General features: G+C 36.2%; 1 protein-coding gene across 4 annotated transcripts in view; it reads left to right on the top strand.

Annotated features, from left to right (window-relative positions):
- ZNF521 (zinc finger protein 521) overlaps positions 1-17,263 on the top strand; it is a 291,451-nt gene that overhangs the window by 156,994 nt on the left and 117,194 nt on the right. The gene's annotated exons all lie outside the window — the stretch shown is intronic.

Raw genomic sequence — 17,263 nt, 5'->3', positions numbered from 1 at the left:
TATTACGGTAATGGCACTGTTGTGTGTTGCTTAAGCATCTTTGTATCAACATCTAAAGTAGCGAGTTTTTGTGATAGGGAAACATAAATAATTTAAATAGCCATAAAATAGTTTTATATGTATGGTTTCAACAGCCTGGAAATAATCATGATCGTAAAGATCATGTAAAGAATTCAGTAATCATTTTTTATTCCTCACCAAATTTTCCATAGATTTTTATAAAAGTAGTTTGGGGAAAGATTTCTGAAGTTACTCCAGGCCATTGTTTTTAGGATTTTGCATTTATCACATGGCCTAAAACCAAAAGGATATTTTTTTAACTTATTCATATTGTCCCATTATTTCTTAATTCCTCACGGATTACTGCCTATGTTTTTTAATTTGATAAGCATTTAGTAATAACACTAAACGTTTTACCAGCCAGTTAAACTTTCTCAAGCAGATCATTTTTCTACTACTACAATGACAATTGCTATTATTTTATGCTATTTTTGTTACTCATTTATGTTTTTTATACTATGAGTTTTCTATTTCATACTCACTTCATGGTATTTCTTAATACCATAAATAATTATAATATTTAAAAAGTCAAATTAACCTCATACTCTCCTACTATGAAACTCTGTAAGACAGGAAAGAAAATTCAACAGTTTAGACTATGAACTTGTTTTCAGGGGGGAGTAAGTTTTATTGTATACTAATTAGAAATATTCTAAGAATGCTTAGTGGAAGGTTGTTCCCCTGTCATTTCTGATCATTAAAGCTATAACAAAACTCCCATTTTTCTTATATAAATTAATGAAGATAAATTCAAAAGCATGTTGGAAAATTGATTGATAATTTTTCAATAGGATGTGCTTTATAGTTTTCAAATGATAGGTCTTTCGGGGGGTTGTTGCTTATAAATGACTAAGAGCTTATTTGTGCAAAATGGAACTTATACATAACAGCTAAAATATTGATCAATTCATCTCTGTATTTTCCAGATTTAAGTATTAATATTATTCGTGATTTCTCATATATTAAATAGTATATCCTTCAATGTGACAATAGCGTTGACAGCTTTAGTCAGTGATTAGAAGATAATGGCAAAATGTAGGAGAGATTCAAATGTTTCCTTGCAATTCCCTTCTGTTTGAGATTGTAAAAAATACCTTATATAAACTTTTAAAACAGCTTTTTAGAGGAGAGGAACAGCTTAGAAAAAATGAATTCCTGCCAAATGATAAATGTTAATATTTCCCGTCTCTTTTATTTCTTGAGTAGACTGTGTTGGTGGCAGTCATTCATGATTCTACCTCATGCTGCACTTTTAGATAGTCTTGAATGAAAGCAGTTCTTAGAAGTTTGCAGTTTATGGGAAATTCAGTGAAATTTTGTGGTCATGCTTCTCATTAGTTCTATTCAATGTAAACTTACTTTTGTTTCTGGATTTATTATTTGTCCCAGTACATAGATGAATATGTTGAATATATTTTCACCACAATGTTAATACCCTTTTGCACATTTAGAATTTCAGTTGAATGTTCAGCATAACAGGACTTTTTGATTTTCCAATTTTAGTATCATTTTGCCTATAAACATTAATCAGTTTGTTTTGTCTTCTTTTTAAATTGCTTTATTTCATGCCTATTTGTATTTATTTTATATTCCTTGCATCATTAGTGCTTTCCCAAGGCTTTTTCCCTTCTACCTTATAGTGGATTAATAAGACACTTACCTCTTGGGACCTGAGCATTTAACAATTCACCTTTCATCAGAGAAGCACATTCCATTCCTTTTCACAGAGGGTCTAGTTATTTAATATTCATGCCATTTTTAATAATAAAAATATGTAATTCTATTGCACTTGAGGCCTAAACAAATGAGTAGCATCCATTTAATTGTTTTATTTGTTGACCATGCATCCAAGTCCTTACACCCTATTCGTGCTGTTAGTATCTAGAGAGAATGCAAAAACCAAGGGAGTCACAAAGGCTAAGATACCCCTTTTTAGAATTCCAATGTGCTATTTAGTCTTTCAAATGAGGCAGGCTGCATTATTTTGTTAGCTAAAATACCTCCATTGAGGGTAGGTATTTTTAGGTTGTGTATCTGTGTGTGGTTTTTTTTTTTTTTGTCTAATCAAAAAATAATCTCAACTAGACATTTAATAGAGGAAGGGGGATTAGGGACTATCTGAAAAGCCTCTTACTCCTTTTGTTAAGAGGCTATATAGTGTTTTTGCAGATTTTGTTTTACATTTCAATCAATGTAGAGGAAGGATTATGTCACCTGATGGAAAACAAGATCTACAGACGACCCAATGAGGTGTAACTTTAAATTCCTTCTTTACTCAAGTCGTTTGCATTTGCTTCTGTGGCACCTATGTTTGTGTGCAATCTCAGTGTCAAGCAACCGCCACACATCTTTCTGGATGTGCTGGTCTCAGGCTGTTGGCCAGGGACATTTGTGAAAGGGAAATCACCAATGTTTCTACCAGGTACATAACAGAGGTGCTCTTCTTAAGTGCAGTTTTGCAGCAAGGTGTGGACACATGGTCTGAGTTGCGAGAATAATTACTCTATAAAAATGCACTAGGGAATTGACTTATGTCTATTAAGGAAAAAAAGAAAACCTCCCTCTTCACCACATTTTGACAGAGTTTCAGTATGAAATCAGACCAGTGACTATTCAGGGGTTTCTTTTCTTCTTTACACACACACAAAAAGAGCTACAAAACATTTTATCAGCTTTCCTGGGGAAAAGATTTCCCTCTTTTAAGATCTGTGCCAATGAGAAAATTTTTCCTCTCTTCCTTTGCTCATTTCACATAGTTTATGTTGGCTTTTGACCTGAGAATACAACAAGATACCAGTGTGTATTAGGTGCTTTAATTTCCTATTCACCCTTCTCTTTTCTGAAATCAGCATAGTAAATATTTATTGTTATTTTCCTCTCTGAGCTGTCTGTTATTATTATTATTCTTTGGTATGGATTAGCACAAATAGAGATGAAACAACAGAATTTAAATGTGTTTGACCCAGCAAAGGGATTGCCTCATATAAAATTATGAGGCTCAACAGCATAGAGTAAATTTGTAAGTGCTCTGAATAAAGGGCTGTTAGGCATCAGATAATATAAAGAGATGATATTGCCAAGAACTATTTATGAGAAGCTTAATTTTTTCACTCTGATAATTCTTGACCAATAATTACCAGCCTCTAATTATCTATTTTAGTTAGAAAGAAATTTCGATCACTATGGAGGTTGGCATTGCAACTAGCGCATAAATCCCCAAAGAGACAAATGTGTTCCAAACAGCCACAAACAACTGTCTCATGAAACATAGTGAGCAAATTGCAAGCGGCTGGTGGTAGACAACCAGCAGTACACTCACCATCGAAGGCCAGTCAGCTTGACAAAGGAATGATCAAAGGGGAGAAATACCATTATCCTTGGAATTGATTACTATAGTTATGGACTTTGGAGGACAAGTAGTCAGGATATAGCTATGGCCATTTCCAGGCCTCCCTTTCAAAGTTCATGGATGGAGAAAATGAATGGAATAGGTACAAGCCATTTACATAAGGATTATTTTTTTAAATATACTTAGAAATGGTTACTTAATATGTTTTATTTTTTTCATCTGACTAGAGAGACCAGTGTTGTAATGGCAAAATTGTGTCTAAGAGTCAGAATACCCCGTTTTGTAAAAGATAGGAAAATCCAGAAATAGTCACTAATAAACATGTCCTAGATAGATCAAGTGTAATGTTAAAGCATTTTGAAGAAGCAAATATGTTTGTCTCTTAGAAAAGCAGAACTAGAATTTAGGATTGTAAAGGATAGCTAATAAGAAAATACTGATGCAAAAATACTGACTTTTTATTTATATCTCTAATAAATACTCGGTATTTTATAGATAATCACGATGTTCAAAAAATCAGAAAAAGATTAAGCTCTCTCCAGCATATGTAGGAAGATACGTACTCTATGTGTTGTGTTACACATGATATATATCACTGATGTCAAGGCATAAAGAATGAGTAAATCCGTTCTTAACAGTGTGGTGAAATTTTAGTCTGTTCTTGTGGCAGGTGGCATTCATACTTCCTGCAATTTGTTTGGTGCCCAGGGTCACAAATGGCATTCTTTTCCTTTCATTTCTTTAGTGAGTGGTGTACTATGTGACTAATCTTCATTATCGTTTTGCGACTTTCAGTATCACCTCTGAAGCATTTCAGCTTGAGTGCACTTGCTTTAGAAAAGACTAAAACCAGTATTTTGAGGTTCATAGTAGTTTAGGATTTTATGTCCTAAGGGAAAATATCCAAATATATGGATCTTTGCATAGGAAGAGAAAGGTCCATGTCTCCCTTTAAACTCTTGCTTTCACCGACTGGTTTCAAAAGAATGAATAGAAATGGATCAACAATAATGCCTATATGTGTGGGTATACATATGTGTTTATAATCTCCATGCTATCCTAAGAAGCTCAAAATCACTGAGATTTTTTGGAACCTTGATTTACATTCATTCTAAATGAGAAGATGACTGAACCCTTTTTTAAAAAAAATCCTTATTTGATTGCTTACAAAATTCAGAGAATTAAGAAACAAGCATTTGGTGTTAAATATGATAAAACACTGGCTTATTTCATCAAGAGCTAGATTAAAAAAGATGAAATCTGGGCAGTTTAATGGTAACAGAAAGCTACCCTCATGTGGGCAATGCTGGCTTATTTGAAAAGCCCATAAAGGGTTTCTACATGGACCATACAAAAGGGATACTTTCTCTTTAATAGCCATCTGTACAGGAGAGATGAGAAGTGGGCCAGGTCATCTCTCCTCAGCTGTCATGATATTAACGTAGGTAATGGAGCAAGCTGGGCGTTCTGCTGGGTGTTGTTTTTCAAAGATGTTCATCGATTTACACAGATAATTCTATTTATTTCTTAGAGTTGGTCCAAGTGAACCAGGCAGAATAACAAACACCAAAGCATTTCAAATGACTTTATCTTTGTTTATAACGTAACTTTTGTCTAAAAAATGGTGTCACACCTACTGTGCAGATGGCTGCATGATTTGTAAACCAGCCAAAACATTTAAACAAATGTGTGATCTGGGGATAGATTAAATAAAGGACAAAATGGAGTGTGGGCCACAAATTCTAATAATCAGATGATTTTAAGTTGTGTGCAGTGTGGAGTGATGGTCACAGAGATAGCAGGGAACGCTTGCCAATGACAGCAAGGTGCCTTATAGATCTCAGGATGGAGCCTGTGGCCTGGTAGGCCTCAGTTTGAGAACCGCACATTTGCTGTACAGCTGGCAGCTCTGTATGGGGACATCAGATAAAACTTATGTAAAATGAAGTGTTATTGCTTAGTATGAAATTGTTCAGAGAGGGAATTTGCAGACAGTAACTGAAAACAGAATTCATGGTACCAATGAAGCAGACTGTAAATATGAAGAGGGTTTAATTATCTGCACAATTTAGCAAAAATTCAGGATGTATTTAGAAAGGACATACGCGGGCATAAATATAACATAGCTGTACTGCTTACCAAGTGCAAAGAGGGGGCCACAGGAACTTACCAAGGCTCCATATGATCAGCCTTCCTAAAAACAAAGACAATTTAAAAGAAACTCAAAGAAAAATGACTTCTTGGAGGAAGGCAGAGTTTTTAAGAACTCATCGTGATTCTTCGGATTTTCATTTCTTAAGGAACCTGGGATAAAGTCTTCAGGTCTGTCACTCAATTTCAGGGTTAAGCTATTAAAAGACAAATCATGTGTTTTAGCTTACGTCTAGCAGCTTTGATTTACAAGAATAAAAAATACTAGCAGTTAGTGTATTTTTTAATTTATAAACCCCAAAGATAGCGTGCTAGACATTTCTTATGATGTTAATTTTCTGTGAGGCTGAGGATTGTGGCTGAGGCCATAGATCGAAGATTCAGTGTCTTATTACTCTTTAGAACACACTGCCCCTAAAGGGGCCTCAGAAAAATGTTGTTCTCAAGGAGAATTACTGGATGCCAGCCTGTCGTCCTAGGCTCAGCACAGAGACGCTAGGAAGAGAGGCCCTACCAGTTGGTTACGGCCATGTGACTGGCTGACATACAATGGCAGGGCTTCTGGACCTCATTTTGTCCTCACCTTTGACTTCCGGTAGAATGTATCACTAATGTATCGATTTTTCACTCACTCTTTGATATGTTCCTTATCAGATGTGGGTATCTGTTTCTGAATGAAGCTTGCAAAGCATTTCCGAATGGAGGGCACTAAAAGTCATCAGTAATACCTAAAAAGATATAGATCCCTGCACAGTCATGCTTGCCCATGCACACACACACATCGTGACCTATTTCCACAGAATCCGTTCGCACACATCAAAGGAAAAGGTCTCTGATGACCTATTTCCATAGGTTATTTCCTAGTTTCAGGGCCATTAATAGCAGTAAACAAAGGAAAGGGAGCCAATATGGAGAGTGGGTGTCGAACTTCAGCTGCTCATATTGTTGCATTTGGTGAGCTGATGGGGTTTCGTAGGTCACCTTTAGAATTATGCCTATGACAGCAGTAGCTACCTGCCAAGATTGCAAGGTATCTCACAGCTCTCAGGATGGCGCCTGTGGCCCGGTAGGCCTCAGTTGGAGGGGTACACATTTGCTGTACAGCTGGCAGCTCTGTATGGGGCAGCCGTGTGGGCTGTTAGGGAGCTGGAAAGGAGACAAGCATGAAATTTCTTCTAACCCCAACTCTGTTTTTCTGTACTGTTGGCTGCTTCTCAGTTCCTTGACAAAAAAACCAATCAGGCACCCTTTAATCCGCCTGTGATTACCACTGGTATAAAAAGAGAAGCATAATGAGGAAAAATGCCTCGTTTTGTTGCCTTCAAAAGCCAACAAATTGGAGTTAACTTGACAGGAAGTGGCTTAATAATTAGATTATTTATTTATTCCTGACACATATCCCCCTGTTACTAGTCTCAGGAGACCCTGTAGATGGTACGATTTTCAAGCTGCCATTACTTCGCTGTCTTCTGTGAACAAAGAAGCTACTGTCTATCAGTCAATTAAATGCAGTCTTTAAGCAGAGGCTGCGAAGTCCTCAATGGAGAGAGCCCTGGGACATTGTGGCTGATGATTCCTTTCTCTGTACTGTACATCACACTCTCAACTGCAGTCCCCACAGAGATGGAATAAAGTCATGCATTAAAATATCACTTGTTGATTTGTTTGCTAATGAAGAGCCATTGAAATGTTTGTGTATTTCTATGGCAAAATTGTTGATAAAAGGGCCTGCTTGCCAGCATATTTTAAGTCGATCTGCTGTGAGTGCTTATTTAAGAGTTATTAAAATTAAAGTCAACAAACAACAGAATTAAAAAAAAAAACTCTGAGGTAACAAGCGTTTTCTTACTATTTTCATCAAATTAAGTGAATCAAGGCAGGAGAAATAGAGAAATTGTATCGTTTAAGTTCACGCTTACATTGCATTAATTCAGACACCTTGTTTTCGCTGACATAAAAATGTAAGTCTTCCTCAGAGTTTTGGGGAACTGCATCTTTTAAGTATGAAAAGAGATTACAGTCTCTTTTCACACTTTAAGAAAATAATATTCTTTAGGAAAATAATGTTCTTTAGGAAAATAATGTTCTTAGAAATTTTACTTTTTTCTTTAAGATGAATGGCATTTTTCTAGCGGTTTATCTAACTTAAAGAGCACTTGTACAAGATTTTCCACAGAGCACAGTGAGGCTTTTTAAACCAAACTAATAAAACGCCTGTGAGACGTACATATCAGACACAATCTTGCAGCCACATGGAACGTACAGAAGTATGACTTTTCTTCTCCATTTGTTCCTCTTTATGTTTTCTTCTTCTTTCTCTCTCTTTTTTTTTTTTTTAGCATTACTTTATTTCCATGTAAGTAAGTGGTGGGTGACATTTCTACTAGACAAGGTTTTTATCTCTTAATTCATCAACCTAGTACCATGGAGTGTTCACTGTGTATAAAGCATGTCTTCACTGGAGTTCTCTGGGCTTCTATTAATTGGCTTTATATTTTAAGAGTACATCTGTTATTGAGCTGAAGGTCTGGAGGTGGAAGACTTGGATAATATTCTGACAGTTCTCTGATGAAATATTTAGCTATGGCTCTGTTATTTAAAGGGATAAATTTGGAATATTAAACAGAGGCCACTGAACTTTGAAAAGAGTTCCTTCGTTTCATCAGACTTTGTAAAGAGTAAGTAAGGCTTTAACTATAGTTTTCATGATTACCTGACAACAGGCTGTAAAGAATTAATTCAAGCCGTCATCAGATGGCTGTATTTCCTATTTCTACCCTGTTATTCCAAGTCATTTTGTTAGAAAAAGCTTAGATACTCGGAGGTGTTCTATAATACAAATGAATTTGAAACCCTTTCATTAATTGGTGATTAATATATTTCAGGATTAGTTTAAGCAGGGCTCTACCTCCTGCCCAGTCAAGTATGTTCTGGTTAATATCCAATTATCTGCACCTTCGTAGTTATTATGTCTTAATATTTCGGATATGATAACCAGAAACTTGAGAGTAATGCTAATGAGAAGCATAGAGCAAGAATTAACCAATGACATACTCAGTGATCCTTGGTGAGGAGAGAATCTCTTTTTTTCCCCATAACACATTGCCTCAGCATCTTTTGAGCACTGATTGAAAAGTAAGACTTTCAATTACAGCAGACAAAAATTAGAAAAATCAGTCGTTCTCTCTTTTCAGTCATATTAACCTGAATTTACAGTGTTATGTTTACCTAAAAACATTATTTCAGTTCATTTTATGAGGGATAAAAATAGAAAACGGAGAGCCTGTTTATATTTTCCAAACAGGAAACATCATATTCTTTATCTTTTCCTTTTAGCAAAGCCACAAGTTGTTACACTCTCAAAGGATGTTTTAATCCAGATTAATTTGGGATCCCTATAATATTTCACTAAGGAAAAACTTTTTCCTGCTACCTTTTCTTCCGTTTCTCCCCAAATTTAGCACCATGCTGCGTTCAGGTTTCACCTCTGTTTATTTATTTATTTTTTTTACAGGTCAATTCACTTTTGAACAATCTGACTTAGCTCCCACAACGGTGCCTGTTAGGGTGGGATGCACTGCTTCTAACCATGTAGCTTTAAATAGTGACTTTGTGCATTGCCCCTTTATATGCTGTATTGTAATGAAGCAACATCAGTAAATTGCAGTGAAGGGTGATTGTTGCACAGGGATGACAACTACACCTTGGGGTCCATTTGCACCAGATTATTCTTTTTATTGTTATTATTACTTCCCATCTTCTTCACTCTCTTGCTGCCGAACTTACTGTTGGCGACCGGTGCAACACAGAGGGCATCTTGAGGAACACTGCAGACATCATTTTTTTCTCTTATGCACATACCAATCACCATTCAATTCCAAAACCAGAGACCCTGGGTGGTTTTGCAGTTCTTTATCGATGCCTCTTTACTTTGTTGACTTCATTTACAATGTCTCTCCTCTTCATCTTCTTAAAAGAACAAATTTACTGTAAATAAAAGTGAGACATTTCTTTTCACCCATTTTGTATAGATGTTATAAATCTGTAGTCAAAATGGTCAACTATTGCCCATCCTAATTTGTCCCTTTCCCCAAAGAGGTTTAATAATTCATTTTAAAATAGAGGTCTAGATGGGATTACTTCTTAAAGAAAAGATTTGTATTTTCAATATCTTTTTAGGTTTGCTTAAGACATAGATAAAGTCATTATGAATATTGTATACACTAGTTGTTTTCTTTACAAAATAGCCTGTTTCCCGCCCCGGTCTACTGTTTTTACCCAGTAACTAATAGCAAAATAATGTGGATTGAAGTCAGAGATTCTGCACTGTTATTGAACAGAATTGTGAACAAGCTTTTAACCAAGGGATAATTAGATGTGTATTTAGGGGCACTATTGCTCCTTTTGTTGTCATAATTTTAGTGCATGTGTCCATTTTTTTTTCAAATAGTTAGTGCAGCTGTTGTTTTGTTTTTCTCTCTCTGAGGCTGGGCTATTGCGCAGCATTCAAACTAAAATCTAGGATTAGAACTGACACACCTTCAATAGAACTATCAAGTCTTTTAAAACTGGTTGGCCGGTGACGCCAGTCCCACGCTATTCCACCACACACACTTCCAGTTGTGGGCCAAAGAGCATTGATTTTTAGCTGTCATTTCTAGTGCACATACTGTAGAATTGAAATTTAAACCTTAATCCACTCAGTAATGCAATTAATTTTTAATGTGCAGTAATACTAATTGAAATAGCCTGAATTTAGTAAGTCACCACAAGACATTTTCAAAAGCAAGAGTCTCCACTGAGAACTGGGAGGACAGATAATCATTGTTACAGTGTTTACAGAATAAATGTGAACTCTGCAGACCTCCAGTAGAAAGGGGGTTTTCTTTAAATTAGTCTATATTATATCTCTTCGAGAAGAGGAATACATCATCAAAGAGAATACCTACTTTCTATCTACTGTAACAGGTTAAAATATGCTATTAACTTATTTAAAAGGCATAATTGTAGTTAGAAATATTTTAATGTATACAAAATAATATTCACCCATTTTTTTTTTTAAAAAAAGCAATTATGAGTAGGTGCAAATGAAGTCACCTGCCAACAATGTCATGGTCAGGCAAGAGTCTCAGTGGGTAATTTCCTTATATAATTATGTTTTTTGAGATATTATTTCCAGATTCAATGAATATGTGTGCTGTATCAGCTGTCTATAAATCTGTTGCCTTGTTTTGATGTATTTTTGGTGAACCAAAAAATATACCGTCCCCTATCTATTTCAAAGCTATGTTCCTTTAGCTTTTACATATTATTTCAAAATGGCCTTTTAAATGTTTTGTGAAGCTCTTTTTTTCCCTTGCCATAGTAAAGCAAATTTTGAACAGTAAAATCAAATAGGTTTTCAGTCATTTCTACACTAAAAAGGTTCTCTAACCACATTTATCTGCTAGTAAATGAGGACTTTTTAAAATGCATCAGTTCTGCTGATGAATGGGCTTGCGGAGTGTTTCAAACGAGCACCAGCATTAAGTTGAAGAAGGCAAACCCTGTATATCATGCTTTCATGGCTCTCACATTATACTATTTAATACGCCGATAGTACTGTTAAATATGTAGCAAAGGTTCCCTTGTAACCCTACCATCTATTCAAATGGGATTTTAAGACATTTTTGCAGCACATAAGTAAAAATGATGCTGGAGAACTGGAGGCAGTTGTAGCATGGCTTATTTTCTAAATGAAGTGTAGGGTAACGTGGTACAAATGAGTTCAACAGATTCACACCTACTGAATACCTCAACCACTTTACATTCTTTGGATTAAAGGTTCAAACTGGCTTTCATTTTGTCACTAAGTCAAAGTGCTGTTAGCATTAATTACATAGAGTACTAACTTGACATTATAGCATGTTAGTAAGAAGACCTGAATTGTGATTATTTTAAGCTGTCCTAACATCAGTTGAGCTTTATAATAAATATTTCCATTTTTTTAACTGAGTAGGGGAAGGGGAAGAAAGAGAGATGAGGGGAAATCGATTTATAGCCCATTCATAGCATATTATCAAATCAAATTGGGATATAGTATATTGAATCTTTTCAGCCTTTAATTTGGGTATGCTGGAGCAAATAATGAGTATTAGACAGATATTGTTATACACATGGATAATGCATAATGGATCACCTTTATCAGTTTTTCTTATAATATTTGATAGTTATTACCCAAATAACAGTAATTATTCTTTTAATCTGGAGTGAAAATTGGTATCTAGGAGCCTTAGTCAAAAATATTGCCAGTAAATATGATGCTGACTTCATTACTGTCATCACGTTGGTAGGTTTGAATTCACATTTAAACCTTTCCATGCTTATCAGTATTATTAGTTTTGAAGGTGTAAAGGTAAAGACTGGTCGTTTGTTCAGATTTATATGAAATGTGTGTTTGACTCTTCTAGAAGCCTATTTGCTAGACTCTAATTTTCATCCTATTTTATATGCAGCCAGTGACCACAATATTCATTCAAACTGCACAGAGACACATCTCATCTGTAAAACACGGCTTGCTGATCTTATTTGCTACTTGTATTCTCATAAGAAGAAACATAGGTTTCATTATGATGCAGTGGAAGTACATTTTGTTTTGAGATTGCGTGTATCACATATATGTTCATACCAAGAATTTTATAATAAAGAATGAATAAAGGAGATAGCTTTAAGTATACCTGAAGGAGAAGGGAAGGGAAGCGAAATGGGCGTCACATATAGGTGTGTTTAATATGCAATGCTTCATGTATGTTGACCTCAGGTTATAAGAGTAGAAAATCCCATTTTCCAGCTTGTTTCAAATATAGTAAAAATGCTGCTTCAGTTGCTTTATGCTACTCACATTGGGGAAGGTGCTTATACTGTGATAATTATCATCAAGGAATATTAATGCGTTCAGCATTTGTAACCCAAAAACTCATTATAGCTTAAGCTGTGCATCATCTGTGAAGAGAGAACTTTGCCAGAATTTGCTCTTCACAGGGGTTGCCTCCTGCTTGCTGCGGAGTGGTCAGAGTACTGCAAGAGGTCACTTAGGCTATTTTTGAAAGCTGAAGTTTTGCAATTTTTGAATCACTACCTTCTGTCCAAAGAGCATATTATTCTTGCCTCAAAATGTCCTTCTTCTAATTGAATGCATGGTAAAATGCAAAATATAATAATAATAAATAAATAAATAAGAAGTAACTGTATCTCATTATGTAGAATTCAAGAAGGTCAGCATATGTATTCCATATCAAGATAATTGAAGTATTGGTGTCTTCTCTTCTGTCATGGAGCAAAGGGATTCATTTACACCAGTTTCCTTAATGCAGGTGCCCTTGGGTTTCAGAGAGAAATGCCCCCACTGGGGCTCCACATTATAGCCCTCTGGCTGGAAATTGTGTAAATAAGACTTCAGGGTCAGCCTTCCTTTTTCGGTACCAGTGTCTATAATTAGTCTGTGACGACAGTCCTTTATATGAGCCTAAAACTGTTCCTGGGATCATTCCTCATACATCTAAGACGTCTATCTAATGCATAGGTAGATATTTTTGCATGTATGTTTAAAATCATTCTCTAGGGGGATATTGACTTGATGGGAACTAGAATCTCTGGGTGTGTAAAGAATCCTATAACTTCATCTGATCAAAATAGCTGGTTAGGCAGCTCCATTATAAATTATAGGTGGTTAGTTTCCTATGAACATTGTGTCCTCACCTGTAGTGGGGCAGCTTGTTGAAAGGGAGCTGTGTGCCTGTGATGTTTTTACGTGATTAAATCCCATTATTTTTCCCCCACTGATCCATTGCTTGTCATTTCCCATAAGTAACATTGCTCCATGCTGCATGTTATGGTTTGTGTGGGCCAGGCAGAGAGCACTAATACTGAGTTCTATCAGGCTGTCTGGCATTGCAGGACTGCTATGTTTCTGAGGTCAAATTGTGAACCTGGCCTTGCTCCTGGGAGGACTAGAAAAATATGTTTCATAACTTCCCATAGACCTAAGCGAAGAGGAAGAAGGAAAAACATGAAGCCCATAGGCTCAGTTTAGATGAGCTGAAAGGTTGGAATTTATCAAGCAGGAAAGCTGACCGTTGTGTGGGAGGCTTCCTTACTGTGAGGGATCACTGCCGTGGGTGCAGAATCAGTCCTAGCTGAGGCCTTTGGGGGATAGGGTAATCATTCAAATAGCCCAGCAGGCACAGACACACAAGCTGATAATCTGGAGTAAACCTGCTGAAATAGGAATTTACTTACCTGTTAAAATCACTTACATGAAGGAATACTGATAGAATGAGTACCATGAATTCAGGGCAGATACTGTAGGCTGCTTCACTGAAAGTAATTTATGCTGTTGTTGTTGTTGTTGTTGTTGTTGTTTTGAATGAGGCAGAACCTTTTATTTTATGCAGCAGAGCACTAATGCCACAAAATGGATGGATTTCCTGAACCAGAGACAGGTTCTCAATCGTTTTGGGCTGGAATGCTGGCAGTATGGTGGAGAAATAGAGTAGCAGCAGATCTTCTGTAAGGATGTAAACTTAATAATCTTTATGAATTTTGAGTAACTCATAACTCCACTTCCTCACCCAAAGAAGCATTATGAAAAGATTGCTTCTAAATCCTTCAGACATTCTCTGCACTTACGATAGATGCCATCCTCTTTACCTTGAGGCATTGGAAATAAATGTGGGGTTTTTTTTTTTTTTTGCAAGAGATAAAAACATATACTTTAGAAGGAGCAAATTGTATTTTCATGTTTTAAGTTCACTATTTGCACTGATGTGGTGAGATCCAAATGTGAAGAATTGCTTTTGACATTATTTCTGTGTCTCCTGTATCCCAGAACCACTGCATTGTTATGCTGAAATGTACCATCACATGGGATAAATGTGATGTTGGAAACCTGGGAATAGTATGTATAATATTGCATTCTATGTCCAGGGTGCTTAGGACAATTGTAACTTCTTTAGTTACTAAAACAATTTAACTTATCTTATTAAGGATACATTATCTTATAAGGATACATTGGCTAAAACTACATGTGCATGTGTCTTTTAAGAAAAAATTATAATCTTCCAAGTGTTGTGGGTTTGTTTAGGGGCAAAAAAGGGCTTTCATTTCTAAACGAAAAAGTTTTTTTAACTTTCTCTAAAAGTCTGTTTTACATAATCTATACCTTGAACTATCACATACTATGTTATAAAGTAAACTTTAAAATACATACATCAAAGGTCTTAACTTGCATGACTGATTTCAGAATTCTAATTCAGATTTTCTGTCAGTAACTATGGTTTTCTATTTTTATGGTCCTTTTTAAAAATACATTTTTGTCGTCTTCTTTGTGTATTTAAATGTGTGTGGGTGCATGTGTGTGTGTCACATGCGTACATCTGTGTGTGGACATGTACCCGCCGTCAGTCTCTTCCACCACACACTCACTGCTGCAGCACTCCGTGTCTTGTGTTTGGCGTGTTTCCAACAGCTTAGGGAGTGGTACAAAAGTGAAATGAATACCGTGGAGCTTATATTGGAGCCTGATATTTGAAAGAGAGATATTGGAAAAGGATGTTTTTTGGCTTGGCTCCTTTTATATGTAATTGCTGCTTCATTAGGACTTGGAAGAGTTTCCTGTGGTTAAATTTAATCAAATAGCTCAGAATAACAAACTTGTACACTCAAAATTCCAGGACAGTTCTCTATAAGAAGCATGGTTTTCCTAAGTTTAAAACAAACACATATACACACATGCACACACGTAAACACACACACATCACTACCACCACCAACAACTAGTTTGTAAAATGCTGTGAGTGCCATCTCAAACCTAACTCCCTATTGGTAGTGATTTAATAAATGATCATGTATAGAAGTATAAGGCATAAGAGCGAAACCCCATCTCTACTAAAAATACAAAAATTAGCCAGATGTGGTGGCACGTGTAATCCTAGCTACTCTGGAGGCTGAGGCAGGAGAATTGCTTGAACCCGGGAGGCAGAGGTTGCAGTGAGCCAAGATCACACCACTGCACTCCAGCCTGGGGGATAGAGGGAAATTCCATCCCTGCCACCACCACCAAAAAAAAAAAAAAAAGAAAAGAAGAGAAAGAAGTATAAGTCATAAGAAATACATTTCAAAGGGTTTGGGGTTTGTTTGGTTTTGCACTTGAACAGGTGTCAAGCATTGATTCTCCTGAGCCATGATATGAGGTTGTTATCATTACTTTTGTTATACAGACAAGGAAACCGAGGCGTGAGCAGAACAGAGCTAGTGTGCATTAGTGTACAGAGAGAAACTCACACTTCTTGAATCTGTCTACATCACTTTCAGCTGGTGCAGTATTCATCTCTTCACACATGCACAAGTTGCTCACTGTGGGAGCCTGTGCTGAGGTGTTCTTAGCAATTGCTTTGCTATCATTGCATCAAAGCCTGATGTTGATGTCATTTTCTAGGCAATAAAACTTATCCTTGGTTCAGATAAAATTTGATCTTTCCATTAAAAGATTTTTCCATTATATCTTTCCATTATAAGTAAAGACTTAGCCTAGGTATTCTCTTCTACTTTCTTAAAACAAACTACTTTGAAACAGCTAAGTATGCTTCTGCATCAGAATTCTTTGGCAATGGTGGGAAATGGTGGGAAATAGGCAACAAAGTGACAAAAATGGATAAATTCAGGGTAAATCGTCCTGAGTATGGGACATGGCTTTCCATAATACTAATGTGTGAATGAGCAGCATAAAACTGTTCACGTCTCTGCAAAGTAGCAAGTGGTTATGTTCATATCATTTTGAAAGCTGAGTGGATAGATTTAAATAGCAAGAGCTTTGTTCGGAATGATGTGTGGAACCCAGAATCACAGACCCTGCGATACATGAAAACACATGTGCCTCAGTCCTGTCCTAATAGTGCACATGTTGTCTAATTATTGTTAGAAATGGGAAATGGCTTGGAAACCTCCAACATTTCTAGAAGCCTCTTTCTGTAGGTATCTGTACATGAATTCACTATAGGATGATTGGGAAGGGAGTAACGCAGTTACTGCACATTCATTTAAACATGGGAAAGGAATTGACATACTATATGCAGCTTGACAATACGATTTATGATGTTCATCACAGTTTTTTTAGCAGAGTTCCTTTTGAACCACAGACATAATTTATTAGATGCCAAAATGTGTTATTAGAGAAGGAGTAATGAAGAAGAACACTCTTTTATGTTAATACTTTTTTACATTTTGTATATGTTGCTATGTTAGGCAAAGGGAATTGAAACATGCTCTAAATTCCAGTCACAGAACAAGAACAAAATTGTGCAGGTTTCCTCCCAAAATCCACGAGGAACAATGGCCAGTAAAATGAAAGTGCCATCTGGGTCTGGATGTGAGGTCATTGCCAACTCTTCATTGGTGCTGGTAGAAAGCTTACAATTATGATGATGCATCCTTGTTTTATAAGTGTTCTTGCAGTTGGAGCTGCAAACTGATTTTAGTTTTTATTACAGACGATATTTTTGCCTAGCTAAAAAGTCTGGTCATGTAGTATATAAGCTTCTCTAAAATGTATTTTTTAAACCAGTCCAATTAACTAGCAGCAAATTTGCTTACTAGGTGTGCATGTAGATAGCAGCCTTCTCAACTCCTGAAAAAAAAAATCCTCACAAAGCAGAAAGTTTGCATTCC

The sequence above is a fragment of the Pan paniscus genome, chromosome 17 (genome assembly GCF_029289425.2).
Source record: "Pan paniscus chromosome 17, NHGRI_mPanPan1-v2.0_pri, whole genome shotgun sequence".
In the NCBI taxonomy this organism is placed as follows: domain Eukaryota; kingdom Metazoa; phylum Chordata; class Mammalia; order Primates; family Hominidae; genus Pan; species Pan paniscus.
The sequence above is the reverse complement of the archived record's forward strand: the minus strand, read 5'-3'. Positions and strand labels throughout refer to the sequence as shown.